The 27,543-nt window shown below is 43.0% G+C and overlaps 2 long non-coding RNA genes across 5 annotated transcripts in view; one reads left to right on the forward strand and one right to left on the reverse strand.

Annotated features, from left to right (window-relative positions):
• Positions 1-27,543, reverse strand: part of LOC102901343 — a 181,900-nt gene that overhangs the window by 24,950 nt on the left and 129,407 nt on the right. Inside the window, exon 4 of one of the 4 annotated variants that reach the window (XR_006598463.1) lies at positions 1,949-2,068. The exons of the other annotated variants lie outside the window; for them this stretch is intronic. This is a non-coding gene — a long non-coding RNA (uncharacterized LOC102901343). Of the gene's footprint in view, positions 1-1,948; positions 2,069-27,543 lie in introns of those variants that run through there. 4 annotated transcript variants of the gene reach the window in all.
• Positions 20,486-27,014, forward strand: LOC111560547. Its single transcript, XR_006598461.1, has 2 exons — positions 20,486-21,070; positions 26,845-27,014. It is a non-coding gene; the product is annotated as an uncharacterized LOC111560547 (long non-coding RNA).

Genomic DNA, 27,543 nt, shown 5'->3' on the forward strand with positions numbered 1-27,543 from the left:
CCAAGAATGCAACCGTTATATGATTCAAAGAGAAAATTGTACGTTCTGTATTTGAAATTTTACCAAGGGTTATTCATCATTTTTGAAAAATCACAGTTCATCGCATGGCTGTCACTGATTCAACACTCCTGCGTAAGTGTGATAAGCACTAGTAACTCCTTATATGGGGTTGTGCCTGGTATTGTCCTACGAAGAGCAATGTCATTATGAGTTCCTGATATTGAACCATATTCAACCAGTCAGCATAAGAATAATGTGGGAGTTTTTAAAAATTACCCATATCCGGGCCACAATATCTAACCAATGAAATCAAAATCCAAAAATTAGGGCGCCTGGGTGGCTCAGTCTGTTAAACATCTGACTCTTGATCTCATAATCTCATGGTTTGTGAGATCGAGCCCTGGGTCGGGCTCTGGGCTGACAGCACAGAGCCCGCTTGGGATTCTCTCTCTCTCCCTCTCTCTCTGCTCCTACCCCGCTTACGTGCACTTGGGCGCGCTCTCTCTCTCTCAAAATAAATAAACTTAAAAAATATTTAAAACTTCTACTTTTGTCAAGATGGCAAACTGTCACCATTCAAATTTCCACTTCTTTTACTAGCACTCTTGATCTAGTCAAAATCGGACTTCCTTAGGTCAAGTCCTCTGTATCTCCTCTGCTCTAAATTGCTTGCCACATCTCGGTGCCCAGGTTAGAGGCTGGAGTCAACCCCCTAAACAGCCTGGAAGAAGAAAGTATCCTTAGTCCTTTTAGAGGAAGCATCGATATTCTCAAGCATATCTTTCAATTTTCAGTATTTTTTGAGAGCATGTTGCAAGGTAAAGTGAAGTATAAGCAAAAAAACCTTAAATCTTTAGTCCAACAGAGACATTAAAAAAGATAAGGTACCACAGGGAGCTGAGGACTCAGGGACTCCGGATTGACTTTGGGAGGAGAGAGTTTCTGCAGAGCTCAGATGGTGGACAGCACGAAGGAAATCCGCTTGTGCAGCTGTCCAGCTAGCTCGTGCGTGCACAGACACTGTGGTAGTATTTTCCTGGCACTCCGCAATTCATTCCCCAGATCTGAGAACATCATCTGAGTCCTAATTGATGCTGTAGCTGCACTTAACCGGGAGACAAAGATGAGACAAGGTCCCCGACGCGTTTGAATCACATAGCATAATTGGAACAATACTTCGCATTCTTTTCTTCGCTTTTTCTGATTTATTTCCCAACAGTATGAGAGACAGAGACAGACAGAAAGACGCAGAGAGACAGAGACTATGATTTTTAGAGTCTGAGACATCTGCACCTTCTAAGACCTGAGGAAGGACATACTGTCCGCTTTCTGCCTGGGGGGTAAGCAACACTCCTCACATAAAGAAGTGGCTTGCTACCCTGTCCCCCCAGCACCCTCATCCGCTCTGGGGGTGACATAGCTGCTATCTTCTGCATGGGTCCCTTTCCTTATAGCATGCCAATTTCTTCTACGATAGGTGTTGGCAAACTTTTCCTATAAAGGTCAAGATCGTAAGTATTGTAGATTTGTGGGCTGTCTCTTTCTTGTATTCTTTCTTTCATATATATATATATATTCATATATATATTTCTTTCATATATATATATTTCTTTCATATATATATTTCTTTCATATATATATATATATATATATATATATATATATATATATACACACACACACACACAACCTTTTAAAAATCTAAAACTCATTCCTAGCTCCAGAGATGCACAAAACAGACTGCAAGGGGGACTTGGCTGGGGACCCCAGCTCTTGATAAATGGATCTCAGGCAGGAGCTCACACTCCGTTAGTCTCAGGTCTATGTTCCCAGCTGAGGGGAATATGGAGGAGGGTAAGAAGAAGGCAGAGTAGGGAAGGACGGCCAGCAGAGCAGGGACAACATCTGGGGCCTTAACCTGGGCGGAGGGGTGGGGGGGGGCACTTATGTCTCACTTTTACACTTGACAGCTGCTTTAGTCTTTATTTGGATTTCCAGAGGGCAAGAGAAAGGTGTGCTGGGGGGAGAATCTCCATGCCTATCGGTCTCAGAGGCTGGGTAAGTTCTCCTATGAAAGAAGCAAGCAGGAAAAAGATTTAGGTTCTCTCCACACAGGAATCCTTTCCTGTAATGCAAGCCACCACATGCACAGGGGTCATCGGGCCCTCTTCACCTTGTCCTCCAGAAGTGGGGCTCGGCGCCAGTACCAAAAAATGCTGCTTGTCTCACGGCACCTGCTATGAGTAATAAAGTCCTAGGTCTTGCACCTCGCTAGGACCGTGCCCTGAACAGACGAGCCTGCAGGAAAAGGTATCCGCTAAAGCATGCTGGGACATCTCGGGATAGTTTCACACCGATGAAAGCAATTTTATATATTTCTCAGGCCGTCTTCGTGGAAAGATTTGGAAGACTGGGAGACACTGAAAAGCAGGGTCTATACTTGGCTCACCTTTGTGTCTGACGCAGAGCCTAGAACAACGGCTGGTACATGATGGATATTTAGTAAATGTGGAGGGGTGGAAGGAAGGAAGGAGGAAAGGAGGGCAGGAGGAATCGCCTTTTAAGAGGTTTCAGATTTTCTGCTTTTGGTTTTCTGTGACTACTCAATGTTCCCCAAAACAGAGAGAAATCAGACATTTCTGTCACTTCAAAATAGAGAATGAACTGCTCCATGGCTCTCCTTACCCACAGCTTGAAGAGAAAATCCAGGACCGAACCAAAGCAATAAATAAAGACTGAAGGGGGGGAGGGGTGGGGAAATATGTAGTATTTCAATATAGAGTCCAAAAACGTGTACATGATTTGAGAAGAAATATCTAAGGAGCCAAACTGAACTGTTTAATGTGGGTTGTGTTATTAAAAGGGCTGATAAAGGCTCTCTTTGTAGTCCCCCAAATGAGTTGTTTTGAGTGAGTCGCCATGGCGGTAGGCTCTGTGTGCATGACTAACGATAGAAAAAAGTAAACGGGGCCCCAGATGAAGTGTCAGTTATGAGGATGCTAACAGTAAAAGCCTGCCCCAGAGCAATGACACGTGCTTTGAAAACACTCCGGGAGCAAAAGGCACGCTTAGGGAACACGGGCTCCAAAGGAAGACCATTGGCGGCAGCATCGTGGACTTATTTTCCCAGCAATTTGCAACAATCTATCACAGCCTGGAGGAAGGTCTCCAGTGTCATTGCTCACACAGGTAAATTTGGTGAAAGGGGAAACAGGTGGACCTTGAACAGGCAAGTGTGGAGCATGGAGACCGAAACTTCATGGTAGTCACGGGACCAAATAAGATGGCAGCAGGCCACCGCCACCTTCTCCACTTCAAGGCACGTAGAGCAGAAATGCAGCATGTGTGGCTCTCGACTTCCAGGACATGCGACCAGACCGATGGCTATCTGTCTGGTCATGGCGGCTAAGCTTCCTCCTCTGCACCTTCCTCATCAGTAAGTGGGATGGGCATGATAGATAACCCAGCTGGTCAGATAGAGCTCCGTCCTTGATCTCAGAGAGGTGGTCTATTGTCCACAGTATTTTCCAAACACTAATTCACAGTTCAGTGCTGAGCAAACTCCGTGCCAATGTCCTGGGGTGCTCTTATAATTGTAAAAGTTAAAAATCCAGGTTTCTGACTCAGGCATGGCATTCAGGGATAGGTTGTTGTTGTTTTTGTTTTGTTTTGTTTTTAATTTTCCTAGTGATTCGTAGATGATCAAGTTTAAAAGTCACCGGTATAAACTTTCCACTTTGGAATTTAATTAGATTATCTTGCTATTCTTTTACATTATTACTGAATCTACTGCTACGTTGCAGCTACTCATGTAAAACTTGAGGGCTGTATTCCCCCACCTGCCTCAAACACTGACCAAATGAGTGAATGAGGATACATCCAGACTCAGAGGATCAAGAGGAAGGATATTTTTAACATGGTCTCCATATTACTGGGAAAAGAAACACAAATCCTCCTTTTGGGGAAAGGAGGGAGGGAGGGGGCAAGGGAGGAGAAAGAAGAAGGAAGAAAAGAGGTGGGGGAGGGAGAGGAAGGGAGGAAGGAAGGAAGAAATTACATAGACATTGACATAAAATGCCTGTGCTTCCGGGGAGCCATGTGATACATCTCTGACGAGCACCTCCTGGTCTAACAAAGGCCTGTGAGCTCTCAGCATGAGGTTTACTGTGTGGATCCTGCCTCCTCTTGAACACACTGAACCTTTGACCCTATTAGGCATCTTTCCCCCCCCAAATTTCCCTATTTGCGGGTTCTGCCGCCACTTCTCTTGGCAAACACACCCAAGGGAGGGCAGGACATCCTGGGTCCAGCCTCGTGCCCTTCCCTCCTCAGGCCCTACCACATTCACCCTCTCTACCCGCCATGTCCTCTCACTCTCCAAGAACGCACCATCTCAGATCTCTCCTTGTCTTGACACAGATTCCAGCTCCTTCCTGGTTCTCTCTTTGTACTTTCCTGTTTCCCTGCAAGTGTCAACAGGTGTCATGACAACTGGGATTGGGGGGAAGTTCTGGCCAAATAAGTGGCAAACGCCAGGTTAAGGAAAGTTAGACAAGTTCCTTTCCTTCGGGATTTCTCAGAGCTTTAAATTTGCTAACGTGATGTGAACATTCCCTAAAGAGAAAAGCATTACTGGAGCTTGCCCCAAACACACTTGGCAATGACACCTATTATATGATGCATCTTCTTGGAGCACTCTTGTGCTTCTATCAACAAGTGTGTTTTGAGGACTTACTGTGTGTGCTCGGTGTACTCAGACATTGTAGTGAGCACTGAGCAAGACCCACATAATCTCTGCCCCATGGCACTTACTCACTGGGCACGTTTGGGGAGCACTCATCTGAAGGTCTTCCTCTTAGGTCTGCCTCCGGGTCCCTGTCCTTTTCCTCTTCTTACCTTCAGTTCTGCATCTGCTCTCGGCCTTTGAAGTCCTATGAGAAGCAGGGTCTTTTCCTGGCTGGGCTCCATTCTGTTCCCACACATTGAACTACTGGAAGAACCTTGGCCTCGGCCGCCATTCAGCTTGCCACTTGAAGTAGCGGCACTTGGGCTCCACTGCGGGGTGTTTCCAACTAATCGTTTTTCTGGTCCTTCGCCACTTTCTCAGCCTCTTTGAGACAAGCTTCCCTTTCCATCAGCATACTCTGCCTCCTCAATTACAGCTGTCTTCTTTTCTTTTTACATCCTCTTGAGTTTGTGTGGGAAATGCTTCTGGCGAGCTGGGTGCACAGCTCTTCTACTCGGCCCATGTATCAGCTCCACTGAGAAGCATTCCTAGCCTCCCATCCCTGGCCTGCCCCATCCCTAGCCCATCCAGCTCGGCCTGGAATCCCTCCCCTGGCAGAGTCACTATATTCCCTGTTCAAAAGTTATATTTAGCTTCATGGTGAAAGTACTATTTCTTGCTCAGGAATATCCCTCCTAGTCGTCTATAAGAAAAGAAACAAAACTTAATGCTCATGCCCATCCACAGGCCATTTCCTTATATCCACCCTCTGCCTGAGTCACCCACCCACTGCAGGCGGAGTCCACACCCTTGCCAGGACGCAACCCTGTTCTGGGAGCATGACTCCAGCCCACCTTCTTCATCCAGAGCAGCTCTGCTCCCCAGTCACAGTACGTTAGCCCAGGAGTTAGGATCTGAGCAGAAAGCAGTCACCTGGGCTGGACACATGGGCAGTGAAGCACCTTTGACATACTTGTTTCCAGCTTTTTGCCTCAATTTTTGTTCTATACTGAGAGCAGCAAGATGAACTGAAAGAGGAGATAATCTATCAGTTTTGGTTGGTGGGGGGGGATGAGAAATAGGAAAGTGTCGAGAGCATGTGAAAAGATGCTCAACATCGCTCATCATCAGGGAAATGCAAACCAAAACCACAGTGAAACACTGCTTCACACCTGTCAGAATGGCTAACGTCAACAACACAAGAAACAAGTGTTGGTGAGGATGTGGAGAAAGGGGAACCCCCTCGTACTGTTGGTGGAAATGCAAACTGGCACAGCCACTGTGGAAAACAGAATGAAGGTTCCTCAAAAATTAACAATAGAACTACCATCTAATCCAGTAATTCCACTCCTGGGTAATTACCCAAAGAAAACAAAAAACATGAACTCAAAAAGATATATTTACCCCTATGTGTTTTGTAGTGTTATTTACAGCAGCCAAGATAGGGAAGCAGCCCAAGTGTCCATTGATAGATGAAAGGATAAGGAAGATGTGGTCTCTCTCTCTCTCTCTCTCTCTCTCTCTCTCTCTCTCACACACACACACACACACACACACACACACACACACACACGCACAGGAAAATTACACAGCCATAAAAAGGATGAAATCTTGCCATTTGCAACAACTGGGATGGAGCCAAACGGTATTGTGCTAAGTGAAATAAGTCAGACAGAGAGAGACAAATGCCACATGATTTCACTCATACGTGGAATCTGAAAGACAAAACAAATGAATAAACAAACAAAAAACAGAATCAGACCTATAAATATAGAGAACAAACTGAGGGTTGCCAGAGAGAGGAAGGGGGGGAAGATGGGCAAAATGGATGAAGGGGAGTGGGAGACCCAGGCTTGCAGTTATTAAATGAGTAAGTCGTGGGAGAAAAGGCACAGCATAGGAAATACAGTCGATGATGTAATAGTAGCATATGGTGGCAGATGGTAGCTATAGTTGTCGTGAACACAGCATAACATATGGAGAAGTTGAATCACTGTGTTGTACACCTGAAACTAATATAACATTGTGTGTCAACTACACTCGAATAGAAAATCATTATAAAATAAAAAGAGAAAGAAAAGTGTTAACAGGAGGAGGCAGGGCCTTGAAGGGCCAGGGTCAACGGCAGAGCAGCAGAAGTGGATCAAGAGTCAAGCTTTTTTTTTTTTTTGGCTTTTGAATTGTGTGTTTTGCTGAGAGGCAGCCCCTCCCCATTCAGTCTCCCTAACGACAGCACTGGTAAAGTCTGCTAGGCCCGCATATACTTTGTGCGAGTGGTTATGTACTGGTTTTGTTTGCCTTGCTTTGTTACAACACAAAGGTGGTAGGTTTTATTAATTAATTAATTTATTTATTTATTTATTTTGAGAGACAGAGAAAGAGAGAGAGGGAAAGGGGAAGAGAGAGGGAGAGAGAGAATCCCAAGCAAGCTCCACGCCGCCACCATGGACACAGAGCTCAAACTCACAAACCTGTGAGGTCATGACCTGAGCCAAAACTAAGAGTTGAATGCTTAACCGGTAGAGCCCACCCAGGAGCCCCAAAGGTGGTAGTTTTTATGCCAGGATCAACTCTGTGTAGTGCAGAGATTTTGTGAGAGGCACCTGAACCCCCTCAGGGATTCATAACAAGCTTCAGAACCAGGAGAATTGGGGCTCCAGTCATTTGTTCCAAGATTTCCAGGAGGTGTGAGACCAGAGATGACATTTATATTTGTGTACACTTATTAATTTACTCAACAAACTCTACAACGAGCAAAAGCTGGAAGTCTGTCTGGATAAGGTAGGGTTACTTGAAAATATTTTTGCAGAAGGTGAGCTTTGTAGGAAAAAAGAAGTTAGGACTGCTTTCCAAAGATCAGGGATATTTCAAGATGGTGGACAAATGCTATCTATGAAATTCGGAGACAGAAACAAGCAGGCTGCATGAAGGCTGGTGACTTGTGTGGTAGGAATGGAAGCACTGAAGGAAGACTCTTCTCGCTGCTTTGAGTGACAGGCACCTATTGTTTGTCAGACAAGTGCCTTCTTTCTTCTGGGAACTATTTTCCACCACCCCACTCTCATCCACATATTTCCATAGCAATAATGTTTTCCGTAACCCACCTCTCCCCTGGTGTTGCAGCTGTTAGATGTGGAGCTCGGTCACTGGATGACTGTGGCTCCTACCATGTGGGTGCCAGTGCTCTGGCTTGCTGAGCAGAGGAGAATGTTGCATGATGGACAGGAAGGAGGGAGAGAGATTCTTGGTGGTTTCTAAGTCTCTGGGTTCTAGTTAATCCTGAGACCAAGCTATTTCCCTGTCCTTTGGCTTTGGACATCTCATCTTCCTAATTTAGGTAGTCAACATTTTCAGTATTCTATCTAGAATAAAGAAGTTCTGTCTAGCACAACCCATAAGAGCCCCTAGAGAAAAAAGCAGAAGAGCCTAGTGACAGCAGGAAGGCTGGCTGGGCAGCTTGTACAAATACTCCAAACTTGATGAGACAGAGATCTAGTCCATGGCTGTCACAATGGGAATGAGCAGATGCAAATGGCATTCCAGGTGACTGAGCTGCGGGAAGTGATGATAGAATACAGAGCTTCCCAGCATTTGGAGTGCTTGTCATAGTAACATTTTCCTGTGACACCTTTGTTGGCTACCGTGCTTTTATGGCAATAATGGGTATAACAGCTTCAATACTAGCCCAGTAGCTCCTAGGACAGGACGCGACCACAAAACATGTCAGAAAGCCAAGGGCATTAATGGAGACTCAGGGGAGCTATAACTTAACCCAAAGAAGAGACTTGATCCAGCCTTTCCAGAAAGGAAATTAAGCACTTCAGCTACCAACTCACCAGCAAGTCCTACTCTCCCCCAAATTAAAGGGCAGCTGCAACTCTACAGGAAGCACCAGGATCTGTTCCCCGGAGGCCCTCAGCTGGAGCTGAAGCATCTGGTCTCCAGGGAAGGCTGAAACTGAGAGGAAAGTCCTGGAGGAGCGCCAGGACAACAGGAGCCAAAAATGTGTCCAAATCCAGAGAAGCGCCACCACTCACTAGACTATAGCCTGTGTTTTCTAAGCACCTATACAAATATTTGTGGATCCCTCCCCTATGATCTAGACTGATGATAAGCTTTGGGGGAAATTTATAAGTTGTGATCTCACAAACTTTCCTTGAACCTATGTTTCCTTTAACTAAGACCCCTGACATTCATGATTACAAATGTAAGAGGGAGTCTCTTGGAACGACGATTCCTTCTGGGTCTTTTTTTAGAATAAAGGAAAGTTTATACAGAATGCTATCATTCCATGGCATATAATCTCACTATCCATCAGTAGCTCCAGGACCTCCAGAGAAAATGTGAATGCCTGACAGAAAGAATTCAATCTTCAAGCAGAAGTAAGTTAGTTCTTTGACCTCCCAGCAATCAATTTCAAAGTATAGACATTTTAGTTCCCGCACTGTGAAGGATGGGGAGCAACCTGAGTCAGTCAGGATAGGCTAGATGTTATACTGCAGTGACAAAAGACACCAAAACCTTAAAAAACAGCTTAAACAAAGGTTCACTTCTTATTCGTGCTCCGTGTCTAACACAGACCAGGGTGGGGATCCCTGTGCTGCACACAGCCACCATCTCCCACTGCTGATGTAGAGCCAGAGACGTATGGAGACTATCTCAGAGTCTCTTCATGCTTCCGCCCAGAAGTACCCAGCTTCCTGTCAAGAGGGTTCAGTTCTGAATCCAGCTCTGCTGCTGATTTACTATCTGGTGTGACTATAAAGTAATTAAACAAAAAAAGAAACAGAGCGCAAACATTCAAATGACTCAGAGTAGTCAATGTGGGAAACTTTATTCCTCTGTGTACTTAGGGTAGCAAGTCTGGAATCATCCAAGAGCCCAACTGTGGCATTATTCCCAATACTGTGACACTGTCCCCACGACGTGGGCTGAAGGGAAACAGGGAGCTGAGGTCCCAGCTAATCCCCTCACCATGTATCCAGAAGGGAAGAGTGGAAAGGCAGCCACACTGTTGGGTCCCCAGACCCACATTGTTGGGTTACCGTGGTGAACACAAGCTTGTTCTGCTCTTGTTCTGCTTTGTTTTGCTTCTTTCATTGTCTCTTTAAAGAGTGGTACAAGTTCTGTTTTCTCCTAACTTTCTTTTTTTTTTTTTTCAATATATGAAATTTATTGTCAAATTGGTTTCCATACAACACCCAGTGCTCATCCCAAAAGGTGCCCTCCTCAATACCCATCACCCACCCTCCCCTCCCTCCCACCCCCCATCAACCCTCAGTTTGTTCTCAGTTTTTAACAGTCTCTTATGCTTTGGCTCTCTCCCACTCTAACCTTTTTTTTTTTCCTTTCCCTCCCCCATGGGTTTCTGTTAAGTTTCTCAAGATCCACATAAGAGTGAAACCATATGGTATCTGTCTTTCTCTGTATGGCTTATTTCACTTAGCATCACACTCTCCAGTTCCATCCACGTTGCTACAAAAGGCCACATTTCATTCTTTCTCATTGCCACGTAGTATTCCATTGTGTATATAAACCACAATTTCTTTATCCATTCATCAGTTGATGGACATTTAGGCTCTTTCCACAATTTGGCTATTGTTGAGAGTGCTGCTATAAACATTGGGGTACAAGTGCCCCTATGCATCAGTACTCCTGTATCCCTTGGGTAAATTCCTAGCAGTGCTATTGCTGGGTCATAGGGTAGGTCTTCGTCTTAACTTTCAAAGGCAATTTCCCCCTGAGTTTTTTCTCTCTCTCTCTCTCTAAAAGATTATCTGCTTTCCTGCAATTCTGAGACTTAACAAAGCTGTGTCTAGGTGTGAGCCTTATTTCTTTCATTATGTTGGGCACTCATATACCTTTAATCTGGACAGTTGTGTTCTTCAGTTCTGGACATCTTTTCTTGATATTTTTTATTTATTTAATTTATTTCTTCCTTCCATTTAATCTGCTCACTCTTTCTGAAATGGCCATCATTTGGATCTTCTGACCCAATCCTCTATTTTTTTTCTCTTTTTCACTGCTCACTTTTCCTTTCCTTGTCTTTCTGTTTTATTTTTTGGATATTTGTCAGCTTTATCATCTGATTTTTTGTTTTATGCTACCATATGTTTAAGTGTCTAAATCCCTTTTCATATTGTGTCTGATTCTTTTCTATAGAATTTTATTCTTGCTCCATGTTCTGAAGTCATTTGTTACATTTGTTTTGTTTTGTTCAGTGGCATATCGTCTGTCGTTTCCGTTTCAATCTGTGTTGCTCAGTTAAAGGTTTTATATAAATTCTTGGTTATTCTTCACTGTTTATAGTTACAGATGAGACTCTAAAAGACATTCATTATGGAAGATTGGCTGGTTCACTGGATCCCTAAATGCCAGTATTTAAAATACAGTTGACCCTTGAACAACATGGGGGTTATGGGCACTGACTCCTCACCCAGTCAGAAATCCACATATAAATTTGACTCCTCAAAACTGAACTAACAACCTACTGTTGAAGGGAAGCCTTACGAATAATATAAAGAGTCAGCTAATACAATATTGTATGTTAAATGTATTACATACTACATTCTTAAAGTAAGCTGGAGAAAAGAAAACGTTATTTTAAAAATCATAAGGAAGAGAAAATATATTTACAGTACTCCACTATATTTTTTGAAAGCAAAAACAAAAACAAAACATGTAGCTCAAACCATGTTGTTCAAAGGTCAACTGTATTTCATATTGGACCAGTGTCCTTACAGAGAGTCCTCAGAGCTACTGTGTAAGTGTATAAGCCTGACTGTCAGTTCTGGGGACTGAAGGGGATTGGGAGTTCTATAAACTCAGTATGTTCATTTTTATTTCATCCTTTTTGAAAAAATATATAATTTCATACCCTCATCCCTCAGCTATCCTCAGTGTCCCCAAATCTAGAGGCTATCTAGCTCAATATCCCCATAGAGTAAACCTCCCACCTTCTCCTGGAATCATGGGCAAACCCATGATTGCCTTGTGATACGGGGTGAACGAAACCATCTGAAGCCCTAATTCTCCTTTAGCTTTCCATCACTACTCCTGTTTTCAGCCAAAACTGCATCCCGACCTAATGCTCTAATTCCTGGGTTTTTCCAGGATTCTGTGACAAGAGAAATCTTGCTTTTTTTTCACTTTCCATCCAGAGACTTAAGTAGTAGCCATCTCTGGGATTCAAACCATTTATTTGTCTCCATTCTTCTTTCCAGTTTACAAAGTGCTAACTTCTAGACACAATCTCCCCTCCTTTTCTTTCAATTCTTGTGTATCTACAACATGTTATTCCTTTACTACCACTTTGGTGGGATTTCAGAAGGCAGAAAAGATAAGCAAAATGTTCAAATTTCTTTGTTTAACTGGAAGTCTGTTACAATCTATTTTTTTTTTGTTATATTGCTGGATATTATGTAACTTAAATTATATCTGGGGGTGCCTGGGTGGCTGAATTGGTTGAGTGTCTGACTTTATCTCAGGTCATGATTTCACAGTTCATGAGTTCAAGCCCCTCATCAGGCCCTGTGCTGACAGCTTGGAGCCTGGAGCCTGCTTTGGATTCTTTGTCTCTCTCTCTCTCTCTCTCTCTCTCTCTCTCTCTCTCTCTCTCTGCTCCTTCCCTACTTGTGAGCTCTCTCTCTCTCCCTCCCTCTCTTTCTCTCTCAAAAATAAATAAATAAACATTTTTTAAAAACTATATCTGAAACAAAATGAGAGGGAGAAAGGGCAATAGAGAAACAAAGGAAGAGGGAAAATAGGAGAGAATGAGAGAAAGGAGGGGAAGAGGAAAAATAGAGACAGGAGTGGATACAGGTTTGACCCAGGCTGCATTCATGCACCTTGCAGAAAAAGATGTTCAGGGTCACTCATGTGCAAGGAGGCATCATGGACCTAAGAAGGGTATTTGGTCCAGAGTAGATGTTCAACTGGCACATAGTGATACAGGGATAAAAAGTGAAAAGAGCCAGCCCAGCATTAGGTGCCATGTTAGTCTAGGTTCTCTGAAAAGCATATACTAAGATGGGATTAAACTTGCAAAAATTTTACTAAGGGACTGTGTGAAAAGGAGCAAGAAAGGAGCAGGGAAGGCTGAGAGCCACCACACCACAGCTACACTTGACCCCAAGTGAAGGAGGGAAGCAAGGAAGTTTCAGTGCGGGTGTCCAAGGACACTTTGCAAAGTCATCAGGGAGTCTTTGAGTCAAGGGCAGGTGATAAAGGAGTCCACACCTCCCAGAAAAAAATCTGCCTTAGCATCCCTACTGCAGTCACTGGGACAACCTAAGAGAAATAAGGCCTTGGCATAACCACAGCATTGGAGCCCAAATACAGTAGCGAGGCTCTCGACCCTGATGCTCTCTGTAGTAGTACATCTGCCAGGAACATTCTCACGGCCACCACAGATGCCGGTAAGGAAGGCTGGAATGCAAGGGTCCAGCCAGGGAAGCCACATGACCATCGTCATAACAATGATGGCCACCATTGACTAGGCACAGCCTGGGTGCCTGCACTTGTGTTAGGCACATTCCATACATGAATAATGTCTGTGGCCGATGACCCCATCGTCTGCTAAGAAGGGCAGATCCCAGAAGGATCTTTTTACAGGCAGAATGGCAGGTGCAAAGATTCAAGATCGAAGAAGTCAAGAAACCCGAGTTACTCTGAGTCATAAAAGGGAAAAATGTGGAGACAACAAGAGGAATCCAGGGGGTAGCAAAGGCCAAGCCCAGCAAGGTTGCACAGACAGGTGTGGACAGAACTGAGAGGAAGGTGAGGCCATGGGAAGCCAGAGAAAAGCTGGAGAAAGAGGTGGGAAGCAAATACCCAATTTGGGACTTTGGTGGCTTGGTGGCATTACACACACTAAAGCTCTCTTTGATCTTCTTAAAATCTTTTCATAAAGGGGCACCTGGGTGGCTCAGTCGGTGAAGCGTCCGACTTTGGTTCGGGTCATGATCTCACCACTCAAGCCCCACATCAGGCTCTGTGCTGACAGCTCAGAGTCTGGAGCCTGCTTCAGATTCTGTGTCTCCCTCTCTCTCTGTGCCTCCCCAACTCATGCTCTGTCTCTTTCTCTCAAAAATAAATACACGTTAAAATAAATAAATAAATAAATAAATAAATAAATAAATAAATAAAAATATTTTCGTAAAATATGCACACTTGGACTTCCAGTTTGGGCAATACTTTCAACATAACACCTGAAACTTTTTTGTGTGATAAAATAATTTACATCATTCACAAATGGTTTATGGAACGGAATCTGATTTGGGAGATATGACAAAATGCTGGGTCCCATAATTCTAAGGACTGAATAAGAAGTTGAAAAAGAAACCCAGTCTTACAGACTTGGGCAACACCATAGGCACTTGGGAAATGCTATGGTTGGGTGGGTAGATATACAGGTACGTGTAGCTCATGACAGCCACATCCGATACCAGAAAGATTAATTCTAAGGACCCTCTTTACCCTAACCCTCCCCTGCTTATAGGTCAGAACCTAATGATTTGGAGCTGACTTTTTCCTCAAATGGCTCAAAAACTATGTAAAACTAATCTGCCAGTTCTCAACCATGAGAGGACATGGAGAAGGTGGGGCTGGTATTTCCCGTCCTGCGTGACAACAGAGATATTCTCACAGAAACAGTGTCCGCTAGGAGTTAGGAATCATTTTTTGTTTGTTTGTTTTTGATGGGCATGCAGGCCAGTCAGAAAAACACAAAAGTGCTTACACATTTTTTTACAAAATGAACATATCGAGTGTAATTATAGATGTCTATAAATACATATCTACCCTTGTGATGTAGAAGACTTACTTTATTGTATAGAAATATATTTAAGGGCAAATATTCCTCAGTTATTAAAGCCTTAACATCTGAGGTATCTTTTAGAAGTAGTAATGAGACACAGCCCTGTCACTATTCACCCTGGAAACTCCATCAGAGGCCACAGCAGGAAGTTAGTGGACAGAACGAGACCGTGAGCTTTGGGAGTCACTTGTCACCAGACAGGATATTCATTTAACACTAATGGATAGCACACAGGAGCCTTCAATGGACATGAATGCACTGGCAGTGGCTGCTGAGCTCCACTTGGCTCTACCCTGGGGATCCAAGGAGGTTTAAGGATATAGGCTCCCTGGCCCCTCTGGGAGTGGGTCAGAGTGCCATGGAAGAGGGAGACAGCCAAGTGAGCATGTACCAGCACTGTGACGCATGACATACTAAAGAGCAAGTCCAATTTTTTTGTTGGATAAAACAGCAAAATAATTCTTATTTTGGAAGGCTAATGTACATCAGATACTTATGCAATGAGCATACTGAGACCATTATCTAATTATCCTTAGAGCCTTCCGATCTAAGGACGGCGCCTCTGATACTTCTTGTTCCAGGCAAATGCTTGTGTAACTGAGACTTGTGTTTATTAAAGTTTCAAGCTGAGAACAATCATTGTGTAGAGGAACTTGGAAGACCCTTAACAACAACAACAACAAAAAATGCTATGGTTGTGCTAAAAATCACAACCCCTTCCACATGTTACCTTGGCTTGGCTTGGCTTTTGCTTTTTCATTGGGTTTTATTAACACCAGGCATGGCAACTTAATAATCTGGTTTGCCCTCCTTGTTCTTAACACTTCAGAGAGGCAAACAAAAGGTTGAGAAAGAAATTAACTACTTTTCTTGCAATGTCTTAATAAGTAGACTGGTCACATCTCACTCACTGCTTTTATGCTTACATGGGACTTCTCTTGCTAGACTAGTGAGTTGGAAATCTAATTCTCAATGTTGACTTTCTATAATCAGTTCCAACACAAAATACTTTAGAGGTTAAAAAGAATATTGGCCTCAAGACAGTCTAAAAACTGCCCTAGAAGGAAGCAGGCACAGAATGAACCAGGCAATACATACTATTTCTGTGTTCAGCTGTTTGAAAACTCTTCAAGTCTTACTCTGTGACATTTACAGACAGTTTCAAGAATGCTTAATAAAATAGGCTTTGAAAGTGTCTTTTCTTAATCTACAGTATCCATTTGTGCATCATCAGTGTATAATTATAGAGCAGCGCTGATGCTAAAAATATAGCAAAGGAGGTAAACTTCCTCTGTGGGCTCAATCAAGCTGGGTTATCCAGGGAAACAGTCCTGGAGAGACGGGGCTCTACCAACAGTGCTCAGACCCCTCCCTCTACAGAGCTGGATCCCAGATAAATGGGATTTATGCTTTTTTTTTTTTTTATGGCTGGGTTCTGGAAAGCAAGGGAAATCTCCAAGGACAGATTTTTTTTTCAGTCTTTGAGCTGAAATCAGAGCAGAGAGCCATGAGCTTCAAACAAATATATTAGGAATGGTCGACATGAGAGCCAATGGTAACATAACTCTACACTAAAAACCTGAACGGTGCACCTGTTGCTTAGGGAAAAGATGAACTTGGGAATCCCTGCAAGTCTGAAAACCTGAAGACGCAACACTGCCCTGGATCCTGGAAGAAGCAAATGCAAGTCACTAGAGGAACATCCCCAATGTGGGCTCTCAGGAGTCTCCGACATGAAAATCAAACCAATCCAGGCTCATAACAAAAGATCAAATTCACAAAGGAAAAGTCCTCATGAATGTGAGTTAACAGAAACAAAACCAGCATATTCAGGCTTACACCCAAGGACTTTAGATACTAAAATCATCACACATAGATAAATTCCATATCAAGTGTCTGAAGGAATAAAATACAGAATCACAAAAATGAAAGAGCAGCAGAAGATGATTAATAATGACCAGACATTTTAGATATTTTAAAAATGAAAAATACGCTGTTGTAAAGAATAAATTGTGGTAGTCCTCACAAAGGTAACCATGAAAACCCGTTCAAACAAGCAAACGGGGTTCATGCCTATTCTTGCCAAGTAAGGGAGAGGGTGCTAAGAATAGGGTCTCAGCCATGTCTTGAGAAGTGAAGTCACAGAGGAATTTTATGGCACTGGCCTGTGTTAGGGTGAGAATGCAGCTGAATTGGGGTGAGCTTTCAAAAGCACCCAAGTAAGTAGTGAAATAGTCAAGGTTAGTCACTTTCGGTCAGTGGGGGGCACAGAGAAGGGTTTTCCCCAGGAGTTGTGTAGTGGGGCATGCTACAGTTGTAGCTTTCCAGAGCGGATCGTGGCCACTCTGCGTGCCTTCTGCTAGGGAAGGTTTTCATCCCTACATCCCTCCTCTATGTCCCTACAGTACTTTAAAAACAACTCTTTCACAGGATCTTTGACATTACCGTCAGGTTGCTCTATTTTTTGTACACGGCATGTAACTTTGAAGATCGTAAGGCTTCAAAACATGCTTACAACAGAAAGAAAAGAATAAGGGAGGGAGGCAAAGAGTGAATACTGCACATACCTTATTCGTTGGGCTATCAGACCCCCAGGTCTGGTCTTGCAAGTCTTAGAAAGACTTGCACATTCCATGAACACAAGGACTAGTAGAAATTCCAGGAGCTTACTTACTGTTCCTCATATGTAGTCAACATTTCTTCTTCGTCTTTTTTTTTTATAAATGTTTAATTTATTTTTGAGAGAGAGCACAAGCAGGGAAGGAGCAGAGAGAACAGTGAACAGAGGATCTGAGGCAGTCCCTGCCCCGACAGCAGTGAACTCAATGTGGGGCTCAAACCCGCAAACCATGAGATCATGACCTGAGCCACCTAGGTGTCCCTGTAGTCAACATTTCTGACTACCCATCCATGAAACAAGAGTCTTGGGCACTATCAGATAATAGTTTCCCCAGAGTCTCCCTTCCTGGTCTCTCATCTGAAAAAAGGCTGCCTCTGAAAGATGGTCAGCTGGGTAGAAAGAGAAAAAGCAAATGGACTCAATTATCACTTTGCCGGCCATGTTTCTGTCACAGAGCCCTAAGGAATGATGGTGGATCTTCACATAGAAAGCCAGAAAGGACCACAGTGAACTTCTAAGAATAATGGCCATTGCTTCACGCCTGCCTTCCATATCTCATGCAAATCTCCTTTGGCCAAATCTAACCCAGGAAAGGGAGTTCAAGGAACCGTAGCTCCCAGCTTGACCAAGTTGGCCTGGAACACTCTAGCACAGCCAGCAATGGAGAACAGTTTCTGAATGAAAAAGTTCCTGGCTTGAATAAGACAGAGGAGAGGAAGCAGAGTTCATGGAAAGCTCATGGAGGAGGTGCAGTGTTCACTGAGGCTCAAAAGAAGAATATGATTTAGATATGGGGAAAAGAGAATGAGCAAATACTTCCTGTTTAAACACCTCCTTTATTCTGGTGTTGGCCCAGAGCATGTACCACTTTCATGGAACATGGACAAGGAACCACAGGACGCTGGAGGTAGGATGTGGCCTAGAAACAGACAGAGGAAGAGCCTCATCCTAGCCTTGACTCCGTCCTTGGGAAGGACTGGGCCAGGATCCTGCTGCCAAACCCATCAACTCACCCAAAGTGGTATAATAGGTCTACACAACAGCCTCAGCTTTGCATTCCACTGTTCCCATGTCTGCTCAAAGACCATTTGGCATGTCTCCTCCAGAACAGGAGCCTGCTTTGAAAAGAATGAATTCTGTCTGGTTGCTTTTTAAGGGCAAATTTTAAAATCAAGACAGCTCTGAAAACAAGTAGAGTTTTGTTCTTCGCTGACCTCAATGAGATGCTTGTTGGCTCCAGTGCCCAGCAGCCTGGCTTAGAGTTCTGTTGAGCCAGTGGCAACTCGCATGGAGTGAGCACTGCAGGAAGGGGTGCAATGCTGGTGAGTTTCTGCTGCAGTAGAGGAAAGGGTGCCCCATTGGAAGTGTTCCACCAGGGTAATGGCTTTGGTGCTGGCCCAGGGACTTATGATGGGGGGGGGGGGGGTGGAGAAGGGGAGGGAACCTGTGGAAAACACTCACGGTGTTCAGAGGGGAAGCAGTTCAGAAAAGGAGGAGGTGGTAGCCAATGAAGAAATGGGCTCCCCAAGATGAGCTCCAATCCTCAACAAAAGAAGTCACCCCTACTGCAATGGAGGCCAAATCTCAGGAGCCTGCAGGGTGGGAAGCTCTTTCAGATAGTTCTTTTGCTCCTGGCATCCTCTAAACCACATGTTCACTCACAGGAGGACTGAAAGGAAGGGTTTCTCCATGGGCTTGCACAAAAACAGGATAAGAATTCCTTTAAGCTGTTCTCAGTATTCAACGTTTCGATAACTTGCTTCAGCTCTGGGACACAAAACTGAAAGAAGACTCTTCACCTTGCTGATCCCACATGTACATTGACTGTGCACATGACAGAATATTGTAGCTATATTGCTACCTGGGGATTTTCGTGTTGACGTGCTTTTTAAATGGTGCCAAAGAATATCTAGGTGTTTCCCGTCCTGTTAGACCAGTAAGATCTGATTCATTTCCACTTCACAAAGGGCTCACTCTATCACAGGCTTGAGCAATCTATCTTTCCTCCCCACATCAAGGATATTGGATCAGCTTTTTCCTTCTCTTCTTTCGCTAAGGAAAATTGGGTTTTCATCAAATGGTTTTCCCATTTCTTTTTAAACAAGCAGGGTAAATGGACTCCCAGGTTGGCCAGTGCATGGCCCTTCTGAGACACACGTGATCCAGGGAAACCTGACCCCACAGCATTCCGCACCTTGCTATTGGAATGTTGAATGCTGTTGACAGGAAAGATACTCTTTCTTTCTACTCACCAAGAGGCTTTGATGTCCAAATCCCCATCACTCAGTCCTGGAGACTATCAGGCATGTGTGAGAGCACCAGACACAAATCTCTGAGGTCAGGGTCTTGTTTGCATTCAAGTACATGTGTCCCGTGGTCCCCCTGATGACAAGCATGTCCCTCTCTGCATGTGGGACCATCCTTGGCCTGCAGCCCCTGCTATGTTCCGGACTCACCTCACACACAGCTGGAGCACAAATGAGGAAGTCAACGCAATTTGGTATTTGGAGGCATGAGAAGGCGCCAATTTACATTTTCTGTTTGCATTTGCTCAGTGAGTTCATTCCTTCACCCACCGTTGGAGTGAAGAAAAACAATTCTTGGAGAAATCATTTGCCCAAAGTCTTCATTGTATTCCATGAGGTGCTCCCTCTTCTCAAGAGCAGAATGGCATTATGGAGGGAGGAATACAGTGGAGACAGGGAGCCAAGGCCCCTGTAGATGGTGGTCCTTAGCCCTCTGACGGGGCAGTTTCACCCCCCACCCTGCCCTGTTTCATGTTGTTTCCCGCATCCCACTATGCTTAACAAGTCCTGGTCCTCTTTCCAAGCTGCCTGAATTATATTTTTTAAATACAAGTGGAATTATGTCACTCTCCTGCTTAAGACCACCCTCTAGATTCCACTGTCCTTGGTTTAAAGAAGAGCTTTTTCTTGGGCCCCCAGCCACCACCACCAGCTGTCTCTTTCCCCAGCCTCCCTCCCTCACCTATCACATGAACTTTCTTTGGTTCTCACATCCTATCATGGCCTTTCTCCCCTCTCAGCCTCACATATGCTACCCTCCTGCTGGGCTGTTGTCCCTTCTTTCTCCTCTTGTCAAACTGACAAATGCATTTGTCTAGAGAGGCCTTCACTGACTTCTCACCCTTCTAACCTCTAATGGCCCCCGCCATTACCAATGGTCCCTTTGCTATTCTGTCCCATAGGATTTTATGCCTGTCTTTCATGGAATTTATGACAACATTCAATGACATAGCTCATCTGCCTACTCAACACCTCCCAATAGCAGTGGAAGCTTTAAGTGGCTAGAGATGGTGTCTATATTGTCCACCATAGTCTACCTAGTGCCTAGTACAATGCCCACCACTGTGAAGGGACTCCATAATTATTTGCTGAGGGAATGAACACAGGCATGGACAAATAATGAAGTCTGGATTTCAATACCCTGCAGGTGCCCTCTGGGCACCACACCTGGCCTTTTCTTCCCAGATTCAGTCATGGTGTTTGTGGTTATGTGAGCCCTGTCCACTCAGCCAGAAAATCTGGCCCTATCTTCCACCAGCAGCAAAAAGTACGGGAAATCTCTGTATTTAGGAGCAAGGAACTCCAACTTCTCAACCAGACGCCTGAGTTACAGTTAATGTAACCAATGTTAACCCTAGAAGGCACCTTGACAACCATCTCTCCATCTCTCCTGCCCTCATTTACTGATGAGCAGAAAAACCATGGCGATAACAAAGGACATTATTGGATAACACTCTGGGGTCCAGACCCCAGGAAGTTTATACTGCAAATGAGCTGCTCAGTACCTCCCCCATGGCCAGTGCTGTCTCCTTCCCATCCTTGCAGTCAGCGTTCAGGACCCCCAGAGAAGGCTATTCTTATTTTCCAAGCCATTGTTCATGGTAAGCTCTGACCTTAGAATGACTTTGAGATATAGCAATTTAAGATGTAAAGCAATATTGATAGAGTCCAGTTAGACAGTGGTTTTTCTAACCCTCTTTGTGAAAACAATGTTTCCACTATTTCCATTCTAAATATTTCATTTTTGGAACGTCGGTCCAACAAGAAAACACAAGGCTTGTTGTGTTAATAGGTGCGCCTGAACACACACTTGGGCAATCTGAGCATCTCTTGTGAGGAACTCCATGGGTCAGTGGGATATAATTTGGTTGAGGAAAAGAGAATCTCAGTGCCACAGCAAATGAATAAATAATTTGACGACCACAAAAGGAATGATTAGAATTTTCACCACAAGGCAAAAGAATTAATTGTTAAAACGTGCACAGGAAGGTGAGAGGATCCATTTTTAATAATAATGCTGTTCAGAAACAAATTTAATCTAACTACGCAACCTGAAATATTTTCATATGCAATAACAAAAATGAAGATTATTGGCTCCTCTTGGTCCTTAGGGATTATTTGTCTGTGAGCAGCATATGAAGAAAACTTTGGAACTGAATCCATATAACAGAAAACATCTGTTTGGGTATCTTTCAATTACAATATGTTACAGGGAGGAAATGGGATTGAGAAATACCAGTCTGACATGTAAACTGGCCATTTCTGACTTAAACATTTCATAGACTCCCTTGGCAGAAACACCTCTGGTGATCCTTTAAATTGATCTCTCTGCCTTTTGAAATTCTTAAAAGCGTTGGTCTCCCCATCTTCTTATGTGGTAAATAAAGTAACCAGACATACACACAAAGAATAATTGTGAGGGTAGGTTCAAAAACATTTCCCCATTAATATGTAAAAAGAGGGAGGAAATGGAAAGCCTGGATTGATAGCTGGAAAATCTTTGTCATAGAATGTGAGTCATTGATTTCAATGTTTCAGGTGGAGACTACACGGAGTGAAAGAAGGAAAGCTCACGTCTCCCATCTTTTAAAAACTCTGTGAGCTCACACTGCCTTCAGGCACTGTGCTCTCTCCTTGCCATCATGGCTCGACAAGCTCCCGGCCACACTTCCCCTGCTCCAGGCATCGGGCTCCACTTACTCAGGATCCACAGAAACTAGACTCTTCTCTGAAGTCTCCTACCACTACCAGTGGTGTCCTGATGGCCAATAGGGTGCACATGATGTGCAATGCCCTTCTTTTTGGAAGTTGTTTCTCTTCCACTCCACCCCACTTGTAGATTCATGATTAGCCCTTCACTCCTTAAATAGTGTTTCCTCTGTCCTCGGCTTGGAAGCTATTAACACAAGTCTCACCCCACCCCTTGCATCTGCCCCTCCCCCTCCTGCTCCATTAGTCCAGGCCTTCATCTTTTCTGCCTGGACTCCCCGCCCACCTTGCACTCCCACCCCCCCCCCCCACACTCCACCCTATCTCCTGATCTTGCCCCAGGTTGCTGCCAGCCATCACCCTACAGGGAAAATCTGTTGTGTCACTTCTCCCCTGCCTTAAAATCCTCCAGTGGCTCCCCATAGCTCCCAGTTTACCCTGCCCAGTCAAGACCCTCCTGGCCAGGCCTGCCCCTGATCCTGCCCTTCCGGAAGGCCACCCTCTCTCCCGGTGCTCCTCACCAAAAGCAGCGGTGGCCTCAGCGACTGCCATTGGTCCAGCCTCTCCTCACTGCCTGGCATGCCCCTTCCCCTTCATCACTTCCCTCTTAGTCTTTAAACCTTGGCCTCCATGCCACCTTTCTCATCATCTCCAGTAGTGGCCCTTTGTGACTTCTCTCCATTTTGAATTGATCAGCCTTGCCCATGGTTTATCAATTTTACCCATCTTTTCAAAAAACACAATTTTGGTTTTGGCTCTTCTGCCTGGCTTTTATTTCAGCATTTTCTGCCCTTGTTTTTATTGTTTTCTTTCTTCTCCTCTCTTTGCATTTGTTTTGTTTTTCTCTTTCTAATTTCTGGAGACAAACACTTAGTTCCTGGAATGCTTTTCAGGCTCTATCTTTTCCTAGTACAACATTCTAAGGTGAACATTTCTCTTCAAGCATTGCTTTCACTACATTCCACATGTGTTTGAAAAATATGTTTTTTAAAAAACCTATTTTGGTTGAGGTTCTTTTTGACTTGTGGATTATTAGATATTTTTCTTAATTTTTAAACATATGGTGATCTTCTAGTGACCTTTTTGCTTTTGAACTGTGGTCACATTACACCCTCTGTAATTCTCACCTTTTGAAGTTGTTGATTCTTGCTTTGTGGCCTCCTATGGGCTGAGTTTTTGTAATTCAATATATACTTGAAACTAGGTATATTCTCTCACCTCTCTTGGTGTGTCAGGTTTTTAACCGTGTTTTTTAAATTTCTCCTAGACTTATAGATTTTTTGCCTGCTTGATCTATCAGTTCTGAGAGAGATCTGTTACAAAATTCCAGTATGACTGTGGATTTACCCAAACCTCCATCGAGTTCTTCTGGTCACTTTTTTTTCAAATATTTAAGGCCATATAATTAGATGCTTATAAATGCTAAGTTATTTTACATTCTTGATGGGTTGAATCCCTAATCAGTAAGAAGTAACTCTTAATCTCCAGTAATTCTTTTTCTTTCCTTTTTTATCTTTTTCTTTTTAACTTGCTTTAAGTTCAAGTTTGTCCGATATTAATACAGATTTACCAGCTTTCCTTTGGCCACTATTTACAGAGTTTAATGGGTTCCACTCTTTTATTTTCAAACTGTGTTTATTCTTATGCTTTAATTTGTGCCTTGAAAACAGAATATAATTTGACTTCAATTTGTAATCAAGCCAGAAAATCTTTGTCTTTTAACTGAAGTAATTAGTCTACCTTTATTGAATATAATTACAATATATTTGACTTTAAATCTACTATCTTACAATATGCTTTCTATTTGTCCCACTCACTCCATGCTCTTTTCCTCTCTTTTCTTGCCTTCTTTTGGATTGACTATTTTTTATCATTCCATTTTCTCAGTCTCTTTATTTAAAAGTTTTATACTTTTTAGTATGCTTTTAATGGTTACCTTGGAAATGACAACATGAGTTTTGGACAAAACAAAGTGTTTTGATAATTGGTACTTTTACCTCCTCTAGGGTAGTATCAGGACCTTAGAACCCTTAGAATCCTTTTAATCCCTTCCAAACTTAAAGCTTTTCATATCCTACATAGAAATAGATGATAGATAGATAGATAGATAGATAGATACATAGATAGATAGATAGATAGATAGATAGATAGATAGATAGATAGATGATAGATGGATGATAGATAGATAATAACATACACACATATATATGGATCCCACAAATATTATTATTGTTTTATAAAATCCATGTCATTCGGATTTGCTCATATATTTATTTATTTATTTATTCTCTTGCATCTCTAACCTTCCATCAAGGATTACTTTTTGCCTAATAAAGAACTCTCCTTAATGTTTCCTTCATTGACAATCTGTTGGTAACAACTCTTTCTGTTTCTGTCTGAGAATGTCTTAATTTCATCTTCATACTTGAAAGATATTTTTACTGACAGTCTACATTGGCAGTTTGATCTTTGTGTTTGGTTTTTCAGTACATTGAAGATATTCCACTATCTTTTTTGACTTCCATCGTTGCTCCTGATAACTCAATTATCAGTGTATTTACTGTACCTTTTAAAATAATCTTTTGGGGTCCCTGGGTGGCTCAGTCAGTTAAGCGTCCAACTCTTGATCTCAGCTCAGGTCTTGGTCTCAGGGTCATGAGTTCAAGCCCCACACTGGGCTCCTTGTGAAGCCTACATAAAAAAAAAAAAAAGTAACCTTTTTCTCTCTGGCAGTTTTAAGGATTTGTCTACAACAACACCATGATAGATCCTTTATATTTATCCTGACTAAGATTCCTTGGGATTTTTTACATATATATTAATGTCTCTTGGGAAAATTGTCAGCAATTATTTTCATCAATTATTATTGATAAATATTATAATTTTGAGCAGTTATTTTATTCTTGAGGCTCTTGCTGCTACTCCTTCCAAAATTCCAACTGGACATGTGTTGGACTTTCTAATTATACCCTCTCTTTGTATTATGTCTTCTTATTACCTTCTGCCTTTGTGTGCTTCATTTTGCGTATTTTCCTCTAACCTTACAGTTTACTAATTTTCTCTTCAACTCTATCTAATATGTCATTAAATCTACATGTTGAGTTTTAACTAAGTTACTGGATTTTTAAGTTCTAGAGTTTATTTTGTTTTCATTTAAATCTGCTTTGCACTTTTTGTGGGTTCCGATAATCTGCCAAATTTTTCAAACTTATCCTTTCTCTTCTTAAAAATAGTAAATACAGTTGCTATAAAGTCTCTCACTGATCACTCCCGTATCTGATATTCTTACAGGGGTGCGTGTTATTTCTCGTTTTCACTGTTCTTTCACACGGTTCTTTCTCAGGCGACTGTGTACCTTCCGTGCCTAGTTTTTCGTTTTGTTGTGTTTTTTTTTTTTTACTGTACGCTTGACGTTGTACTTTTTTAATTATTAGTAGAAATATTTTGGAGCCAGAATTGTTACTTTTTAGATTTAATTTTTATTTGCCTCTGCCATGGCTTGAGGTGCTATCATTTCCTTATCCTTTATTCCAATTTCAGGACCTAAGATTTCTTGGTCCCCCAGATGACCCCGAACTGGGCCATAGTTCATGAGAGGGCTGTTTTACTTCTGTTTGACCCTCATCTCTAGGATGAACAGTGCTGCTGAGACTGAGACCAAAGAATGGCAGGTTTTTTTCCTGTGGGCTTGGGGCTCCGAACTCATGCCCCATCATCTCACAGGACTGGAAAGGTGCTGCTCACTCTCTTAACCATATTTCAGATTTTCATCTGTCCCTTGGTCAAAAGCAGGGGCAACATCACTTCTCGGATTTTCGTCTTCTCAATCTTGACCCACTAACTCCTCATTATCTCATTCGCTCTTTAATGCTTTTGAGGAACGTTTTAAATGTCATTTAATTGTCTGGTGGTTATTTTCAGTGAGATGATTGGTATGAATTACCCCACCCCTGTCACCAACAGAATCTCTTTTGCCGTTTCAAGCAATGTTATTCATCTTTCCACCCTTGCGATGCGCTACAGTATCGGGTGAAAGTGCTGGTCTGGCATACGATGAGGGTGTGGCCCCCTGAGGGTTAGAGGCAACTGTGGTCCAATACTGGACAAAAGTCTAGTGAAGAAGAAACTTGCAGCTTCTTCCACCCAACTTGCACTCCTTCCCCGGGCCCCACTCCTTCTGTGTGCCACTTGTCCCTCAGCACTTTCCCTTGGCTCTCCCCTGCTCTCCCTTGTTCTTCCTGCCTCCTAAAACCAGTTCATCTACAAATGGCCCTTGAGCCCATTCTCACTGTTTCATCGTTTCCATCTTAAAAAAAATCAAAAGTGATTCTTTTCCTATATGGACTCAAACGACTCTTTATTTCTTTTTCTAGAAAAGAAAGGTCCAATTGCATTAAACCAAGAGAGACTCTGAGAAACAATGTTAAAGGAGTGATTCATCATGCTGACATTAACTGGGAGGATGTCCAAAGCACACAGAAGAGTAAATACACTTAGAAAGATGATTTTTCATGTTTAAAATCATAATAATCATGTTTCCCATGTCCTCTTTGTTGAGGCTTAAAGTGTCAGGCTAAACGTAATTAAGCTTTACACTCAGTACAAAAATGTATTCAGAAACTGTCATGTCTCAACTTTGTCTTTATTTTTATGTCTTTATAACCAGGACTGGCCTGTCATAAGACATGACGCTTCATTGCAAACATCTCCACTCCTCACCTCCTCATGTGCTCAGCAACCTTCTCAGTGGAGTAACTGTAAACTCCATTCTCATAAAAACCCCAAGGATGTAAACCCCGCAGCATTGAGTTTATTAAAGTAAAACCCGAAACAAAATCCCTACATTCTTCTCTTTTAGATCTATTCAAAAGAACCAATGGCCTTCACTCCCACAAACTGCCACAGTATTTCCATTCCAACGAAAACAAACAAGCTTTAACTGAAAAACCGACAGTCCGTGGCAAACAACAAGTCAGGTAATTTCCTTCAATAGGGACACAGACTTGTAAATAAAGAGGCAAAGCAGTACATTTCGAGGGACATTCTTCCCTCCTGTAACTTCCATCAGCTTTTCCCTCCATGTCCACCGACCCACATCATATCACCTCCTCCAGTCAGTAAACAACCTCAGTAAAGTGAGCTGCTGGCCATGGGCTTGTGTGTGTGTATCGATAGAGGAGCAGAAAGAGACAGAGACAGAGAGATACAGAGATGAGACGGGGGAAGGGAAAGCAGTAAAGCGCGTACAGTGAAGTGTTAAGTCGGGGAATCTGGCTCATCCATGGAAGTTTTGTACTGTTCTTGCGACTTCTCTGTACATCGGAAACCATTTCAAGAAAGAAAGCAAGAACAAAAGCAACAACAA

This window comes from Felis catus, chromosome B2 (assembly GCF_018350175.1).
Source record: "Felis catus isolate Fca126 chromosome B2, F.catus_Fca126_mat1.0, whole genome shotgun sequence".
Lineage (NCBI taxonomy): Eukaryota > Metazoa > Chordata > Mammalia > Carnivora > Felidae > Felis > Felis catus.